At 43.8% G+C, this 9,328-nt stretch overlaps 1 protein-coding gene across 1 annotated transcript in view; it reads right to left on the bottom strand.

The window, feature by feature from the left end:
- The window catches only part of LOC125042550 (zinc finger CCCH domain-containing protein 11B-like), a 39,907-nt gene extending 39,888 nt beyond the window's left edge, over positions 1 to 19 (bottom strand). Inside the window, exon 1 of the mRNA XM_047638240.1 lies at positions 1 to 19. This exon is cut by the window's left edge and continues 75 nt beyond it. The gene's annotated coding sequence lies outside the window, so the exon portion shown is untranslated.
- Positions 20 to 9,328: the final 9,309 nt, after the last annotated feature.

Genomic DNA, 9,328 nt, shown 5'->3' with positions numbered 1-9,328 from the left:
GAGGGACCCGAGCGATAAAAGATTTGTTACGTTATCGGGAAACGTTTTTTTATATGATGTGACTGGCATGCAAAACATGTATTTTTTTTTCAATAACATCATATTTTCTAACAATACTGTGCCGTAATCATGAAGAATGAGTTAGATGATGGAATTGTACCTTTATATTAATGGCGTGGCTGCGTTGAGAACTACATATCAAGAACAGTTTTTAAGTAATATGGATAGATGGGAAAAAATGGCTTAATGAAAGGATAAGTTAATATGAGAAATTGTGTATTTTTTAGCACATGTGTGAAAACAGGGTGAAGGAACAGGATGCAAGCGGAAGTTGTTTAGTGCAGGGGAAAAGGTCGGGCCAAACATAGCGTTGTGCACAGACAGGAAGGAGGAAGCAAGGAAGGTCAGTTGCTGGTGCTAATTCCTTGACGATATATGATTTTACATATACACACACAAATGCCGTCTTTTGTAGGTACAAAAGTCCAACGCGTCTGAAGTTTAGCTAACGAGGTCACTGCTGGTCATAAACGCTGATGAGCTGCTAAATGCATTGCTTTGCATAGAACGAGTTTGGGAAAAATTATCAAACACCCCTTACGACACAGTACGCTCAAGTATCAACAATAATATAACAGCACGAATGACCACTCAAGACTTGTCGAGAGTTTCTCTCTCTCTCTCTCTCTCTCTCTCTCTCTCTCTCTCTCTCTCTCTCTCTCTCTCTCTCTCTCTCTCTCTCTCTCTCTCTCTCTCTCTCTCTCTCTCTCTCTCTTTCTCTCTTACCGCCCCCCTCCTATGTGGTGCTGACTTACGTTTAAATCCCACACCGCCAGTGGATGGTAACCCCAACCATTCCTTGCATAAAGGGGGGGGGGGGGGTAATTTAAAAGCAAACAAACAGCCTGTCAGATCAAACATAAAAATAACTATTGTATCAAATTGAATTACCTATTCTCTCTCTCTCTCTCTCTCTCTCTCTCTCTCTCTCTCTCTCTCTCTCTCTCTCTCTCTCTCTCTCTCTCTCCTCTCTCTCTCTCTCTCTCTCTCTCTCTCTCTCTCTCTCTCTCTCTCTCTCTCTCTCTCTCTCTCTCTCTCTCTCTCTCTCTCTCTCTCAGGGCGTCGTCCGCATTTGTTGGTATCTCTTAAATTTCCCCTGAAGTATCAAAACTGATCCAATTTCTTAACACTAAACTTGAGAATTGAACACTTTGTCCATCAGCCAATCACTGTCGAGCTGCCTTGCGTCGCTAATCAGAGCCGAACAGGACTTTGCCGCCGAAAAAGGTGTCCGAAGTGTTCTTCAGAATATGAGTGAAAGTTTCAGTGACACGGTGTCTTGAATTGCTCTGTCAGTCAGAATGAAGCGTACCTAATTACAACGAAGTATTGCATGCTTTTTAACAAAGAAGAAAAGAGACAGTGATTCACATGTTGGTAATTATAATTATCATTACCATGAAGACAGTGTTACAATATTTACTTCCAATATTTAACCGTTGGGAATAGGAGTTGAATTTAAAAAAAAAAAAAAAAAAAAAGCGTAGTCAGTCAGTGGCCAACGTTGTATTCCCAGAGGGGGTAGGGAAGATCACATAATAGATTTTGGAAAGGAAATCGAGAGGCAGCCACGGGTTCCCAGTTCCAACCTCCAATTAAAAAAATAAACAACCAGTTATAAGTAGACCGATTTAGGCTGATGGTGAATAGGTGATAGATAGCTTTGATAGAAACAAATAATTCTGCTTTTGTGTCTGTCTGTCTCTGTCAATCTGCCTATCCATCTGCGTTTCTCTGTTTATCTATATATCCATCTGTCTGTCTATCTACAAATCTATCTATCTAAGCCCAGATAGATTCTTTTGGGGGGGAAGGGTGAATGGATAGGGAGTGGGACTTGCATTCCTGCAACAAGTGATTTCAAGAGTTACTATCAAATACAAATGGAGTAAATTCTTTGGGAGTACTGATCTGCATCTGAAAAATATAAGTTATTCCACTATGATTCAGGGATGTGCGTATGCGTGCCAGACACTTCAACCAGCCTGAAAGCAAGGCAATCACAGCAGCTCCATCAGCTTCCGGCACAACCAGCGACGTTGAGAGGTAGGTAACAGTAAATCATATTAATGCACAACTAGAACAGGGGGAACATAAAGAATTTGTGAAACTTCCAGTCCTGCAACGGGTGATTTATTGGATTACTAATTTTCTATTAATTTCACCTGCTGATTACTAATTACTAATCCATATTAAGACCGATTTAAGCTACGAGTTGTGGTAATGATAAATCACAATCACACTGGTACTGTTTAGTGTCCAGTGCCAACTTATGTATGATTTCAGTCTGAGTTGCCAGTCAACTCAGACTGAAAGCAAGACACAGGCGCTGATCGCAGCAATAGTACTATTTTGATGGAATTAGTTGAGGATATTTCTAGCCGTCCCTACTTCTGGCAATGAAAGATGTTTTCTGTTCTGAGGCAAGTGAAAAACTACCTGAGAACAACAACCGGGATGAGCGTCTTTGTGACTTGTTGTTAATGCCCAACGAAGTGGATTTGGTCAAATCATTTGATCTGGATGAGTTTGGGGATGATTTTGTAAATATAAAAAATTGTCGCTTCCCATTACTATACAGGATACACGCTAGTGATGATTTCTGGTACCGACGAAATTCTGATTTAGTTATGACAGGAGCCAAATTTATTATGCTTTCAGTATTTGATTTTTTTCTTCTATGTTACGTTTCAAATTTCGAATAAAATGTTGATGTTATCATCGATCTTTATATATCTTAATGCTGTTTATTTGTTTTCCGTTGTACTAGATTTACCTCTTAACCAAAAGATTCGTGAAGCAGATGCTTGCTTCTAAACATGTATGTATTGTGATCACATCAGTATCACCTGAACCACGGTACTCACTTTTCCATAAAACTGCACTGCAACTAGTGTTAGTAGAACTACAACAGCAACATATTAATAAATTCATATATATTATCCGTGAACACCAGAAAATGTGTCGATATAGAATTATCATTAATCCTATAAGATATTGTTTATAGTCTATTGAGTGTTATTCGCCGTGCCCCCCCCCCCCCCCAAAAAAAAAGGAAAAAAATCCCCAGCTAATAGTGCTGAAATGACGCCCCTGCTCTAACTCTATATCTCTGACGATCACATTACTGTAAGAACACGTATTGCCAACAAACACGATAAATCGTTCATTAAGTTATTAACTAATTTCTCCTGCTTTCAGAGATTTATATTGTTTCAACTACAACGAATTTAACGCGTTCGTGATTTTCTCTCAAACAGAATTAACGGAACATCCTAAAATCCTGTTCCCTGACTACTGACTAGGCTTGGATCATTTTAGGTTACATTTTCTGTTTTGTCAAACTTAACTAAATATTCTGAGTTTTTCTGTATCAATGGAATCTCTAGGACCTAATAAACAATTTGCACCTGAAAACATTCGCAGATACGCGGCAAACAACCATTTGGTCTATTGGTCTAATAGCTTACAGACATGCTAATGTACATACTATATTGCTCGACCGCATACTAACGCCTTGCCCTCGATGCGCCTTAGACTGCCCTCAAAGGGTGATCCATATTTGGCTGGTCATCTCGATATCGTTGGTCTATCTTCGTGGCTGCTCGTTCTTTTCGTCCTCTTCTTCTTCCTGGTCCTTAGCGAATCCATCCGCCCTCAACGTCCACATGTCCTCGAAGGTCTTGCACAGGTCCTCCTTGACTTCGGATTCGTCTATGCTTCCTCGTAGTCCTCTTCCAGTTCTATCTCGGCGGCGTAATCGTCCACACGTCCTCGCAGATCTCGTCCAGGTCCACTCAGCTGCGTGTTTGCCCACATGTCCTCGTAACCTCCCCTTACCCGGGCGTCTGGGCAGGCGTCTTCCTCATCGGCATCCTAGATCGGCTGATACCTGCGCTGACGAGCTCCTGGAGTTTAACTGGATCTGCGGGCATCCAGGCAAGCGGCGTCCGTCTACAGCATCCTGGGACGACTGGTACCTACCTGGTGAGTTCCTGGTCCGCTGAATCTACGGGCATCCCTGCAGTCGACGTCCCTCCACTTCATCCTCGGTCAGCTTAATGTCTGCACTGACAAACATCCGCAGGCCTTATCCAGTGACTTCCTTCCTACAGCATCCTAAGGTGACCAGCATCCTAAGGCAGGGTCCTCCCTCGGTGCTATGTCGGATATCGTTGGTCCAACTGATATGTATAGTCGGGGAACCAGATCACCAGGGCCAAGATAGTAAGAGAAAAGGAAAAGCAACATAGAGAAGGGGGTGTTAAGTGCTACTAGCCGGTTATTTATATAAATTTAATGTTCGTTTTTACTCTATTTGTATCTTTTTTTGTTTTGCGTTTTACTTTCACAGAGATAAAGAAGGAAATATGGGAGGGTGACGTCAGTAGCAATCCGCATGGACCTGGCTTGAACTACTAACCGTCTCTGATAGTCAAAAGAGTAGATAAGGGAAACGACAACGGCATTCCGCAAGGATTTACTTGAACCAGTTGTAATCATATAGAGAAGAAATGTATATCACACCAATTAACAGGAACAGCGAGCTGTCTCTCAAACCATCCCACATGCCGACCGACCGGAAGTGAGAGAAAGCCAGGTCAGGTCAAGATGGGATACGCGCTATGAGAATAGAAATCAATGGTATGATATTCGGGATAAAGATAATATCACGAACGCGTTAACTTCGTTATAGATGAAACAATATAAATCTCTAATAACAAGATAAATTAATTAAATACTTCGTTAATGAACGATATTCATTTTTGTTGACCACATACCGTGATCACACAATAATGCGATGTAAGGTCATAAGTATAAGAAATGTGACCTGAGGTCAGAAGAATAGAGTGAGAACACTAGCACTTTTACCCAACAAAACCAATGTGACAGTGACTGCACATACGGCACCACATATTTATGTCAGAAAAGAGGGGGGAAAGAAATGAAAAGCTCACGTGGTTTTGATGACATGGTCTTATCGACCACCCTGTCGCCAGTTTGTAAAAGGTCGTTGGAGAACAGCAATGGTAGTCAACGTACGCACGACTCACAACACATGTAAGTGTGCAAACACTATTGGTCTAATGGCCTACAGACATGCTGTGGCAGCATGACCCCGCAATCTGAAGTTCAGCGTAGTTTCCCATGTTGGGTCACACCAGATCTACAGCCACGTCCGCTTTCATTGGACACAGTGGGCTCCCCTCGTTCCTTGCGCACTTACGCAGCACACGTGTATTTAAGCTGCAGAATCAGGACCTCTCCTGGCATTTCAGAATGCCTTAGCCCACTGTCTCAGATGCAGTGAACCCTCACAAAGTGAAAATGTAGAAGTCTTGAAGCAAGACTTATCAATGCCATAAATCAAGCAGCCTCACAGACCATACCTAAAACTTGGCCTGGGTCCAGACATCACAAAGCCACCTGGTACTTTAATGACGAGCTTAAAGAGGTCAGCCACAGAGTGAACATGTGGAGAAAACAATTCTGAAGGCAAAGAACCCCTGACAACTTAGCCCTCCTTAGGGAAGCTTTCAGGGATGCCAAGGAAGCTACCAACAGAGTTAGGCAGGAAAAGTGAATGGAATGGTGTGAGTCCTTCGACCACCAAACCACCCTTACAGAGCTATGGCAATGGGTCGGGCAAGCTACCAGCCGCTCAGCCCCGAAGTACACACATCACGATCCTCATTCTGAGGCAAACAGACTGGTGCACAAGTTCTCTGCGAGAACAAGCAGCAAGAGTCCGCCAGCCAAACTGAAGGTAAGCCAAGAGCGTGAAAGGGCCTAGAAGTATCATGAACCACACGATCACTTGGGATTTACCAGGCAGATTTGCTCATATCAGAGAAAGGGCAGCCAAACCCAATAACTCAGACTTATCTTTTCTTTAAGGGAACTAAGAAAAACCTACAAAAACAGTTCTCGCTCAGCCCCGGGATCTGATGGGATTTCGTATCCAATCATTTCCCACTTAGGACTGGGCAGGTGAGCTACCATAGTTCCTATACCATAACCAAAGGAGCCAGGGAAGTACCGCCCCATCTCTCTCCTCAGCTGTCTGCCCAAGACAGCAGAGAGGATGGTACTAAACCGATTCCAATGGAAAATGGGACCCCCACATGAACACCTCCATGGATTCACAAGGGGCATGAGCATAGCACACAGCATAGGCACGCTCTTAAGCACTATTAACACCGGCACATCTGTGGTAGTATTCCTAGACTTGGAGAAGGCTTTTTAATTAGTAAGCCCCCTTGCCATTCAGGAGTGCCTGATCCAAAAGGGAATCAGAGGAAAGGTCTTGGCTTGGATAGGTGACTATTTCAGGAACATAACAGCCAGAGTCAGGTTCAAAGGTCACCTATCACAGCACATGCCACTAGAATATGGAACGCCACAGGGTGGGGTTCTCAGTCCAGCCCTATTTGATACCGTAATGTCCTGTATCCTCAACATACACTTCCCAGTGGGGTGCAAGATCATCTCCTATGCAGACGATCTTGCATTCATCTCCATTGGACCACACTGCCTAAGTGAAGCCCAGCATTGTCTGGACCTTGTATCTGAGGAGTGTTGTAAGACAGGACTAAAGATCTCTGCAGCCAAATCAAAAGCCATGGCTCTGAGACATAATGTTCAAGGCACAAGTCTGAAAATCCAGGGAATGGACTTGGAGTGGGTCCTGGACTTTCTTTTATAAGGAGGTCCAGTACCTGGTTGATCGAACCAAAACAAGATTGTCTGTCATGGGAGCAATGGCTGGGAGACACATAGGAGCCAGACACAAAGTACTAAGATAATTCTATGTACATGCCTTCCGGCCTATTGTGGACTATGCCTCTGTCGCCCTGATTGCCACAAAGAAAAAATTAAGACAAAAAAATGGAGACAGTTCAAAATGAAGCTGCCAGGATCATTCTGGGTGCCCCAAGGTGGACGAAGATCCTCAACCTTCTCCCCCTGGACTCACGAATTTATCTAATGGCAGCACAATTCTTTTCAAAGGTCATCCAGGCTCCCAGGAACAAAAGGCTAGGAGAAAAAATACTCAGATGCTTAGAACAAGACCATGAGCTCTTTACAAACAACTCATATTCCTCCTTGTCGTTGCCCTGCTGCTGTGTTAATCAGCCTTGTTCCATTACTGTTCTGTCTTTTGTATTGTTCTTACAGTCCATGTTCCAGTTCTCATAAATTTCCCTTTGGTTGTAGCACAGCTAATACTTTCCCAGTAAGTCTGAGGGTCATTTCCTGAGATATCTGTCATAGATTCAAGGGAAAGATCAGGAGGGTGGTTTCCCGTTGCCTTCCATCACACACACACACACATATGTGTGTGTGTGTATGTGTGTGGACTTAACAGGCTGGTCATCTTGTTTTTCGACGTCCACACGTCCTCGAGGTCTCGCACAGGTCCTACTCGACTTCGAATACTTCTCTACTTCTTCGTAGTCATCGTCCAGGTCTAACTAGGCGGCGTACTCGTCCACACGTCCTCGCACATCTCGCCCAGGTCTTTTTCGGCTGCGTACTCGTCCACACGTCCTCGTAGTCCTTGTTTGGATCTACGGGCGTCTGGGCAGGAGGCGTGCTCTTCTGCTTCTCAGGGCAGCTGATACCTGTGCTGACTTTCTCCTGGAATTTGACAGACCTATGGACGTCCAGGCATCCAGAGGCGACTGTAACCTGCACTGGCAAGTTCCTGATCCGTCGCTGGATCTACGGGCGTCCTGGCAGGCGGCGCCCTTCCAGTATATCCTCGGGCGGCATAATCCTGCACTGCCGAACATCCTGGTCCGCAGGCCTACGATGATTTCCGTCGACGTATTTCCCACAGTATCCTAAGATGACCGTTTTTGCAGGAAGGTTCTCCTTCGATGCCGGATGTCGGTAAACCAGATCTTACATGTAAGGTCCAAAATAGTAAGATAAAAATAAAAGCAACAGAGAGGGGTAGGGTGTTAAGTGCTACTATCCGTATAATTATACAAATTTACAGTTTTTATATTTATTTTTACTTTATTTTTTTTTTATTTTTTTTTTTAGTTTGATGTTATTTCACCAAGATTAAGAAAATAGGGGAGGGATACGTAAGTAGTAGACCGCATAGACCCTACTTCAATTACAAACCGTTTCTTATAGATATAAGAGTAGATAAGGGAAACGACAATACTTGAACCATTTGTCGTCACATAGAGAAAGAAATGTTTGTAAAATCATGTAATAGTCACTCGTCACGACTGGCAAAATCGCGGGCAAAATTCAGATATAACGAGGTACCCAAGTGTAGTTATGCATGTCAGACTAAATATGATTTCATCGACGGGTGTCGCTATACCCGATATGCCGAACAAAATAAAGTTAACTGAAACGAGATGGGAAAATCCATAAATAACCCGCTATACTCTGCATACCTGTGATGGGCACTCGTGAAAGGGCCTAGAAGTATCATGAACCACACGATCACTTGGGATTTACCAAAACATACAAGTGACACACACATACATACATATATATGTGTGTGTCTGTGTCTGTGGTTTCCAGTGTCTCCTGTGAGATTAAATTCTGTCTTGCTCTTGGGCATTCACCAATCAGTTCTTGGGCTGCATCGAGCATTTCACACTTGGAGGTGTCCCACAGAAGAACAGGGTTCATCAGGCCCCTGAGTGCTATGAAACGACCAGATATAGCCTTAGCAAACCCCAATCTGTCCACATGAAACAGCCTAAGGTGTTCACTAGAGCAAGTGGAGTAAAACCGGAGAATAACCACAACTAATCTATGATCAGTTCCACAGAACTTGACACTCCGATACACCCTGCAGTTCTGGAGGATCCTCCATTGAGAGTCCAAAGATGCGGGTCAGAACACTGATACCAGGAGGCTATTCTTACTGCCAACATCAGCTTCTGAGCCATGAGGACCGACAGACAACTCATAGCCAGTTCGGTCGCAGCCAGATACTGCATCCAGAACAATACAAATGTCTCACTGAGGACAGCTGCCACACTACCCATATGGCTGCACAAAGTCCAACTATGCTGGTCAGAACGCTGATACCAGGAGCCAGAAATTCTCAATTTCTGGGACCTAGCAAAGTCCAGGAAAAGGAGACTATTCTCACTGCCAACATCAGCTCCTGAGCCATGAGGACCGAGGACCGACAGACATCTCATAGCCAGTTCGGTCGCAGCCAAATACTGCATTGAAGTCACCCAAAACAATACGAATATCTCACCGAGGACAGCTGTCTGTCACAGAT

This window comes from Penaeus chinensis, chromosome 32 (assembly GCF_019202785.1).
Source record: "Penaeus chinensis breed Huanghai No. 1 chromosome 32, ASM1920278v2, whole genome shotgun sequence".
NCBI lineage: Eukaryota > Metazoa > Arthropoda > Malacostraca > Decapoda > Penaeidae > Penaeus > Penaeus chinensis.
Note: the sequence above shows the minus strand (reverse complement) of the source record. Positions and strands in the feature narration are given on the sequence as shown.